Raw genomic sequence first — 8,635 nt, 5'->3', positions numbered from 1 at the left:
TATCATTTAGCTATTACTGTGTTGGGAAATAGATAAATACAATGCAATACAATACAAATACAATACAATAGCCCCATTGGTGATGAACTCTCTAACTTTAATATGCATAAAGACTGACGGTCCTCACTGTTCCTCACTGTCCTCCTGTCGAACCCGACAAGCATGATTGGCCGGCCCACGGGAGGCCGCGGCCCCTATCTGCCCGAATGCCAGACCGTCGCTGGCTCTAATATATATATATTATCGCGCTGGAGGCAACGCAACTGAAGATGAGAGATGAGACGCGACTAAAATGTTGGTGGTGTGCTATTTGGACATTCAAAATGCATGATATTTTCCAATCATTACCCTCCCGTAAGGTTCTTATGCAACGGAAACATGAAACAATGTTCACTCCTCCAGTAAATAGGACGGACCTTAGCTACAGAGGCGGGCCATCAGGGCCAGCAAAGCCTTCTCTGCTGGACTAGAACCTTTCAGAACAATACATTATTTTTATTAAATATATAATTGATACCTTTTAACACACACACACATATATATATATATATATATATATATATATATATATATATATATATATATATATATATATATATATATATATATATATTTATTTATTTATTTATTTATTTTTTCATTCTATTTTAATAAGTTTGTTCACATAAGTCTAAATACGTATTTATTTATTTTTCCTTCAGTTGCGTTGCCTCCAGCACGATAATATATATATTAGAGCCAGCGACGGACTGGACGGTCTGGCATTCGGGCAGATGCCATAGGGGCCGCGGCCTCCTGTGGGCCGGCCAATCATGCTTGTCAGGTTCGCACGGCCGCTTCGTCGCAAAATAGATAGAATGAAAAAAAATATATATATTAAAAGGTATCAATTATATGTCTAATAAAAATAATGTATTGTTCTGAAAGGTTCGAGTCCAGCAGAGAAGGCTTTGCTGGCCCTGACGGCCCGCCTCTGTAGCTAAGATCCGTCCTATTTACTGGAGGAGTGAACGTTGTTTCATGTTTCCGTTGCATAAGAACCTTACGGGAGGGTAATGATTGGAAAATATCATGCATTTTGAATGTCCAAATAGCACCACCAACATTTTAGTCGTGTCTCATCTCGTCAACGAAAACTAAACTTACATTTCGTCATAGTTTTTATTATCAAATAACTTTTTTTTAGCTCGTCAACGTGTCATTAACACAACGAAATTAACACTGATGCACACGTGCACTAACACCATGGCTATGACCATGTGCTAGCACTCCCCCACTACCCATGCACACGTGTCTCTCGCATGAGTACTTACAAATCTGGTTGTACACATACATTGCCATTTCTTTCAATACGAAGCACGAAAATCAACTTTGAGAATACTCGGGTGGTCCATGGATGTAAATTATAGAAACCTAGCAAGGCGGAGTTGAGCTACTTACCGCTAACTAGGAAACGAGTGACAGATGTATCATAAGGGCTAATAAGTACAATTTAACACTCACACGGTTAAATAATATACATTCGTGATTATAGATATGAATTACTTACCTCGTAAATTGAAGGATGCTATACGATAAATATGGAGCAAGTGCTAGTCGTCCGTAGGTATCAGTCCGTGTCATCCGGTCGGTCAAGGGCGGGAACGAGCATGCGCAATAGCTCACAGTACAACAGTCATTGTCTTGATTAATCCACTTCACATTGGATTGATATATATGTTTCTAATTGATCTGCATTTTCTTAAAATCAGCTATTATGAACAAGAATGAATCATGTAATGACGAAAAACATGTTTCAATCATTTCATGTTAACATAATTCTAGCTTGCTAATCAATCACATGCCCTAGTTCATTTTTTTGAGTGTGTGTGTGATGGAGGTCAATATAGAACATCCTGTGTGTGTTAGTGGGTGCTACATATTGGTGGTGGTTAGTGAGGTCCCCCCTTCACTTTAGGCGTCTTTGAGTGTTATTAATTATTATTATTCTTCAGTGTTAACCTCTGTTTTCCTCTTATTCCTAGTCTGTTTTACATAGTTTTGAATGATGACTATATGCTCTGTAAGGTGACCTTGGGTGTCTTGAAAGGCGCCTCTAAATTAAATGTATTATTATTATTATTATTATTATCCATGCGCTTATACCGTCTTCTGCGTAGTTTTTTTCGGGTCCTGCATGCGTTGAGACGGATGTAGAACAAAACATCCACGTGCTTGTGACTGCATATATACTTTGAGGAACAAGGAAGGGAAAGATCTTCTGAAAATGACTGATATGTTGTAATAATATGAACGATGGTAATGATGATGATGAGGACGACGTTGACGATGATGATGAAGAATAATGTTGGACCATCACTGTGTTGGACAGTGATGATTCAGTGACTTGTAGTGAGAGTCCCCCAAGCACGTGCAGAGAGACTGAGACTTAAAATTCCTGAGCTACATGATTATAGGATGACGGGACAAAAGAGCATTTAAGTTATAGTTTGTTGAATGTGAGAGCTCTTCATATGCTTACATCTGATTAATGTATTCATTATCTATCCATCTCTCTCCTCTGTTTTGGAAGGGAGCGCCCAGACAGGAGACTCGTCTATTGCCTCCGGTGCAAAAGGGGGTCCGTTGCACTGTCCGTCCACCTGAGGAGGGTCTGCATGAAGGACAACACGGCTGAAGAATGCAATGCAGAATTGCAGCGTGCCAAAGAGTCCCAGAAAGCGTGGGCCAGGGTTGGTAGACGCTGGGAATACCAGGAACTCTCCGCCATGGTTCCGGATGAAGCGTCTCGCCGCTCACTGGTCGACCACCTAGAAAACAAAGGGTTCTTTGTTGTCGGTGAACCGTTGCGCCCCGCGCATTGTGCAGTGCCCAGGTTGGTTGCGCTCAGGATTTGATTAGCATTTGAGGGGACTCTTCTTTTTTTCATGTCTCAAGTGTACATTGCTTTTATGAATCTGTGATGCATGTCAGCTCTCAGGAGACGGGGCACAGGCCTGAGCACCAGCGTCTGCTGGAGATGGCAGAGGGTCGGACGGAGGAAGCTTGCCATGGGCTCCTAACGGGAGAACGGTTGCCGCATCAGCAGATGACGATGTTTCGCTACTTTTGTATGGCCACCCTGACGATCACGCACCGTGTACCGGTAGAGACGGTGGTGGACTTCAAGGTAACTCATTCCAATGTTCCCTCCAGCCGGTTTCTGTTTCCCTCCAACTTTGACTCTGCTCGGTTCGAGTTGTTTGTATCCTCGCCTACAATAATAGTCCCCCTGTAACAGGTGACTGAGTGGAATGACAGGCAGGTGAGCGCCGGTGTCGGGGCGACTATCTACTTCCGAGACGGTGCGGACAGAGCTGTTATCAGCGTGGACGAGGAGAGGGTGTGCAGAGCATGTCTTCCTTTTTGTTTTCATGTTTTTGTTTTGGTGTTCACATTCAAGTGAAGAAAGCGTTTCCGCGGACGGGATTTCACAGCTTGGCCTTTCGTTTCCCACCGACAGTGGTTAGGTGCCTACTTCACGGTCATCAGGCCGCTCTACCTGTCGTGGCAAGGGGAAGCAGCGGACGACAAGGGCTGCTTCTTCCTGGGGACCACAGGACGTCCCGTGGCCAATCCCAGGTCCGATTTGTGCCGTCTCTGGAGGCGGTGAGTGTACTCTTTTATTACTTAAACAGGGGTGTGGCAATCGCCCTCACTAAGCGACCAGAACTAGCGGGTTGCTTGTGTAACTGGTAATTTTTTAGTGCTAGTACTGTTGGTTGGTTTGTGTTCTTCACGCCAGGCGAGGCATATTGCAAACCGCTGAATATATATGCTCTGACTTAAACAGACATTTTTCTCGGTCTCTGTTTTTCTCTTCCCCCTCTCCTCCACGACACAGCTGCCGGAAGATCTGCGAGGCAGCGGGCCCGACTCCGCCGCCCCTTACGGCAGAGGCCGCTGGGACGTTTTCCCGGGACACGAGGTAAAGGCATAAAAGCGCTTTGGATAAAAGCGTCTGCTAAATTCCCTAAACGTAAGCCTCGTGCGTTGCGGCGCCGACTCAAACGCGTCCGACATCACAGCCGCCCGATTGACGCGTGTGCTTTTCTCTTCCTGCAGTTCTGTGTCGGGGAAGGGGTCGCGTGACGACCAATGGGACGCTTTCGTCAGTGAATTCCCCGTGACGATAGGTGCCCTCGCGCCCTCCAAAGAGGACCATGACGGTGCCGGGTTTGGCGATGAACGGACGCACAACTTCAAATGGAGGCGCTTCCAGTTGGAAAAGCGTGTGCTACACGTCGCCGGTAGGCACCGGCTTTGTCTTTGTCAAACAGATACTGTATGCCGTCTGTGAAGAGCTGCCTAGTGTCTCGCTATGACTGCATCTCCTTTCCCCATAGCCAGTGCGTCTCACCGACTCGCATACACAACGCCTCACTCGCTCACTCCCAGTCTCACTAACTCACTGCCTGCCTCACTCACTAACTCACTGCCTCACTAACTCGCTCCCTCTGTTCTTACCAGATTCCGCTGGCAGGCAGCGACCGACGGAGGCCAAGGTGGCAGCCGTTGTAGCCAAGGAGAGATGGAAAACCAATGTCCCCTCCCTCCCGGATGTGCTCGAGGCGTGGGTCTCCGTGGGTCTCCCCTTTAAAAACCTTCAAACCAACCTGAAGCGCCTCAGAAACATCTGTCTACCTATCGTCGCATCAATTGTTTGTGAGTACAGCATAGATTGTTTGTGGCTACAGACTACACAACCTACAAAATGACAACATCACCTGAGGACTCAATCCTCCTGCAAAACGCCCAAAACAAGATAGCTTACCTGACTGATGACATCCGTAGACTTTCTGCTGAGCTGCGAAAGAAAGAAGCGATCCTCTCCAGTTTCAGTGAAACACTCCGGGAGAAGCAACTTTTACTCTCCAGCTTCACTGATATCGCAACAGATCAATCAAAGCAGATCTCCACCCTTAGTGCAGCCCTCCAGGACACGGTCCTCTGGGACCCATCAGGCATCCGAGCACCTGTCTCCTCCACTCCTGGCCCTCAACCCTGGACGGAGGTCATCGTTCGCGACCGAAGAAGAAGGCACACTAGGGCGGTCATACCTGCTCTGCCCCTCGGAAATCGGTATGAGGCCCTCGCCGCAGTCGAAGCTTCAATCGCTCCACCGGCCGGGTCGGACGAACAGCAGGACCTGCCGCGTGCCTCGCCGGCACAGTCATCACCTCCGGCAACTTCCCGCTGGACGCTTGCCAGTGTCCCGGCGATTGGGGCTGCTCCTCCGGTCGTTTCCTCCCTGGGGGCTGAGGTTATATCCAACGGCTGTCCAGGGGTTCCTCCGGTGAAGCATCCGTCCGTCGCCGCATCTACCATCCAGTCCGATCAACCAGGCCAACAGCAAAATCGATATTCCTCATCCCGGCGAAGACTGCTGCAGGAGGCAGTCTCCAGGCGATCGGCACCTGAGGCGGAGCTTCCTGAGGCGGAGCCCGACGGTGCCTCTCCTCTCCAGCCCTCGGTGGAACAGCCGCTGCAGGGAGCCTCTGGAACCACTGCCACCACACACTGTATCCCCGTCCCCAAGATCCCAGTCATTCAGCCACTGTTCCCACCATCCACTCTGATTATCGGCGACTCCATCACTAGACATTTGCGCTTCTTCAACGTTATCACGCGTTGTATGCCAGGCGCCTTGGTTGCTGATGTCCTGGCTGAGCTCCGGGATATGCTACCAACTCTCCCATCCACAATTCGGAGGATTATCGTCCATGTCGGGTCAGATGACTCTGCCCGTTGTCAGTCAGAGCTCACAAAAACTGACTTCAGTGTTCTCATTAGCTACCTTAAGCAGTGTGATAAATCTGTATTTGTCTCGGGTCCAATTCCTACCATTGGACGCGGGAACGAGCGTTTCAGTAGACTTTTGAGCCTTAACACTTGGCTTCGGGACACTTGCGGGGAAACCAACGTGGGCTTTATTGAAAATTTCGATGTTTTCTGGAACAGACAATCACTCTACTTGAGGGATGGATTACACCCAAACACGAAAGGCTCACGCCTACTGGCTGCAAATATCCACTATACCATGACATGCATAGACACATCCAGATGCAGTCACCATGCACAGAAATGACTTCCTGCCTCTGACTTCCGCTCCTCTCCTGTGGAAACTACGATCCCCCTGCAGCTTACAGCATCTAGCGCCCTCTGCTGGCCCATTCCGGCATTGACAACAAATAGAAAAATACCCAAGACTAGGCAAAGTGGAAAATATGGAGGTCATCGCCGCGTATTAAGGAGCTTGCAGAGACTTCTACCCTCAGCTCTGTCTCCTATCACCATGGAGCTGTTTAATGCACAATCCCTCACAAATAAATCCCTCCTCATAAATGACCTTATTATAGAGAAAAGGCTTGACTTCATGTGCCTAACTGAAACCTGGCATAAACCAGCGGACTACTACGTGCTCAATGAAGCATGCCCACCTGGATACAACTACATGGAGAAAGCCCGCAGCTCTGGTCGTGGTGGTGGACTGGCCATCATACACCGGGCGGAACTAAAACTATCTCCTCTGCAAATGCCTGACCTTTCCTCTATGGAATGTCTGGCCTTCAAATGCAAACATCCATACCCCATGACAGTGCTTCTCATTTACCGTCCTCCAAAGCCAAACTCATCGTTAATACCAGAGATAAGTGATCTGCTGACTTCACTCTGCAGTATCTCAACAAACATTGTCATTGTTGGTGATCTTAATATCCATGTCGACAACCCCTCCTGTCTGTTTGCAGCAGATTTCCTGAATGTGCTTGAGTGTCTTGGCCTGCAGCAGCATGTTGAGGTCCCTACTCACACCAAGGGGCACACTCTGGATCTGGTCATTACTGACACTGCCCTAATAAATAACATACAGGTCTACGATCTTGGTGTATCTGACCACAAGGTGGTCTCAATGGCCTTTACTTTTATGCTGCCAACCACTACACTTAGGCGTCAAATGTCTTTTCGCAACTGGAAAAAAAATTTACGCAGCCACTATGAGCATGGATCTCCAGCTCATCACCTGCCCAGCATCTGCCTCAGCGGATGAATTAGTGGAGATCTATAATACCTCACTGAGCAGTGTTTTTGATCTCCATGCCCCGGTCAAATCACGCATTGTTAATTTCTCACGGTCTGCTCCATGGTTCACTCATGAACTGAGGAAAATCAAAACAGCTGGGCGTGTCTTGGAACGGCGATGCAGGCACTCTGGGCTCACAGTCCATAAGCTGGCCTTCTGTGAGCATCAAAAGGCATACTCAAATTCGCTTAAAGATGCTCGCTCACAGTTCTACTCCAGCCTAATAAATGAAAACCCTGGAAACTCTAAACAGCTTTTTTCCACCATAAAGCATCTCCTGAAACCACAACCATCCTCCTCAACTGAAGCTACAGAAGAGCAATGTAACAGCTTCATCGACTTTTTTAGATCAAAGGTCGACAGCATTCGCTCTGAGATGTCCAGCTCTCCATCTCTGCTTCCCTCTGACGCCAACACCCTATCTGCAAGTGTGTTGTCTCCCCTGCATCTTACTGAGGTTCAGGAGAGCCATGTTGAGGAAATCATCAGGAAAATGAAACCCTGTACCTGTACCCTGGACCCCATTCCCACTGCTCTGCTCAAGTCACACATCCCCATTCTCAGTCCTCTCATCACCAAAATTGTCAACCTTTCCCTTCAGTCAGGCTGTGTCTCGCCGGCTCTCAAGGTCGCTGTCATCCGTCCCCTTCTCAAGAAGCCCACCCTGGACCCGGAGGTCCTAGCCAACTACCGGCCTATCTCCAACCTTGCCTTCCTGTCCAAAGTGCTAGAGAAGGTAGTTGCTTCTCAACTTCAGGACCACCTCAAACACAACAACCTGTTTGAAAAATTCCAGTCAGGATTCCGTTTAGCCCACAGCACTGAAACCGCCTTGCTCAGGGTGACGAATGACCTGCTGATGACAGCCGATGCAGGATCACCCTCACTCCTCATCCTCCTGGATCTGACTGCTGCATTCGACACAGTGGATCACACAATCCTCCTAGAGCGCCTCCACACCACCATTGGACTGTCAGGCTCTGCACTCAAGTGGTTCCAGTCATATCTATCTGGCAGAACTGAGTATGTCTCACTGGGAAGATGCAATTCCAGACAGCTCCCTGTCTCCTGTGGTGTTCCACAAGGGTCTGTCCTCGGCCCCATCCTCTTCATTATCTACATGCTCCCCCTCGGCTGTGTTGTCAGCAGACATGGGATGTCCTTTCACTGCTATGCCGATGACACACAGCTGTACATCAAAACTGCCCCAAACCCCTCTGCTGCCATGTCATGTCTCACTGCCTGTCTTGGGGAGATAAAGGCATGGATGAGAAACAACTTTCTCCAGCTAAACAGCAGCAAAACCGAGGCCCTTCTTGTTGGCACTCCACACCAAGTTCAGTCATCCTCCATAACTCATCTCGCTTTCGACAGTCAGGTCATACCCCTCTCCACCACAGTAACAAATCTAGGAGTTAGGTTTGACCCTCACCTCACCTTCAACGATCATATAAAGCATCTGTGCAAAATCTCCTTCTACCATCTCAAAAACATCGCCAAGCTCCGCCCCACTTT

The sequence above is a fragment of the Gadus morhua genome, chromosome 7, assembly GCF_902167405.1.
Source record: "Gadus morhua chromosome 7, gadMor3.0, whole genome shotgun sequence".
Taxonomy (NCBI): Eukaryota; Metazoa; Chordata; class Actinopteri; order Gadiformes; family Gadidae; genus Gadus; species Gadus morhua.
This window is presented reverse-complemented; position numbering follows the sequence as displayed.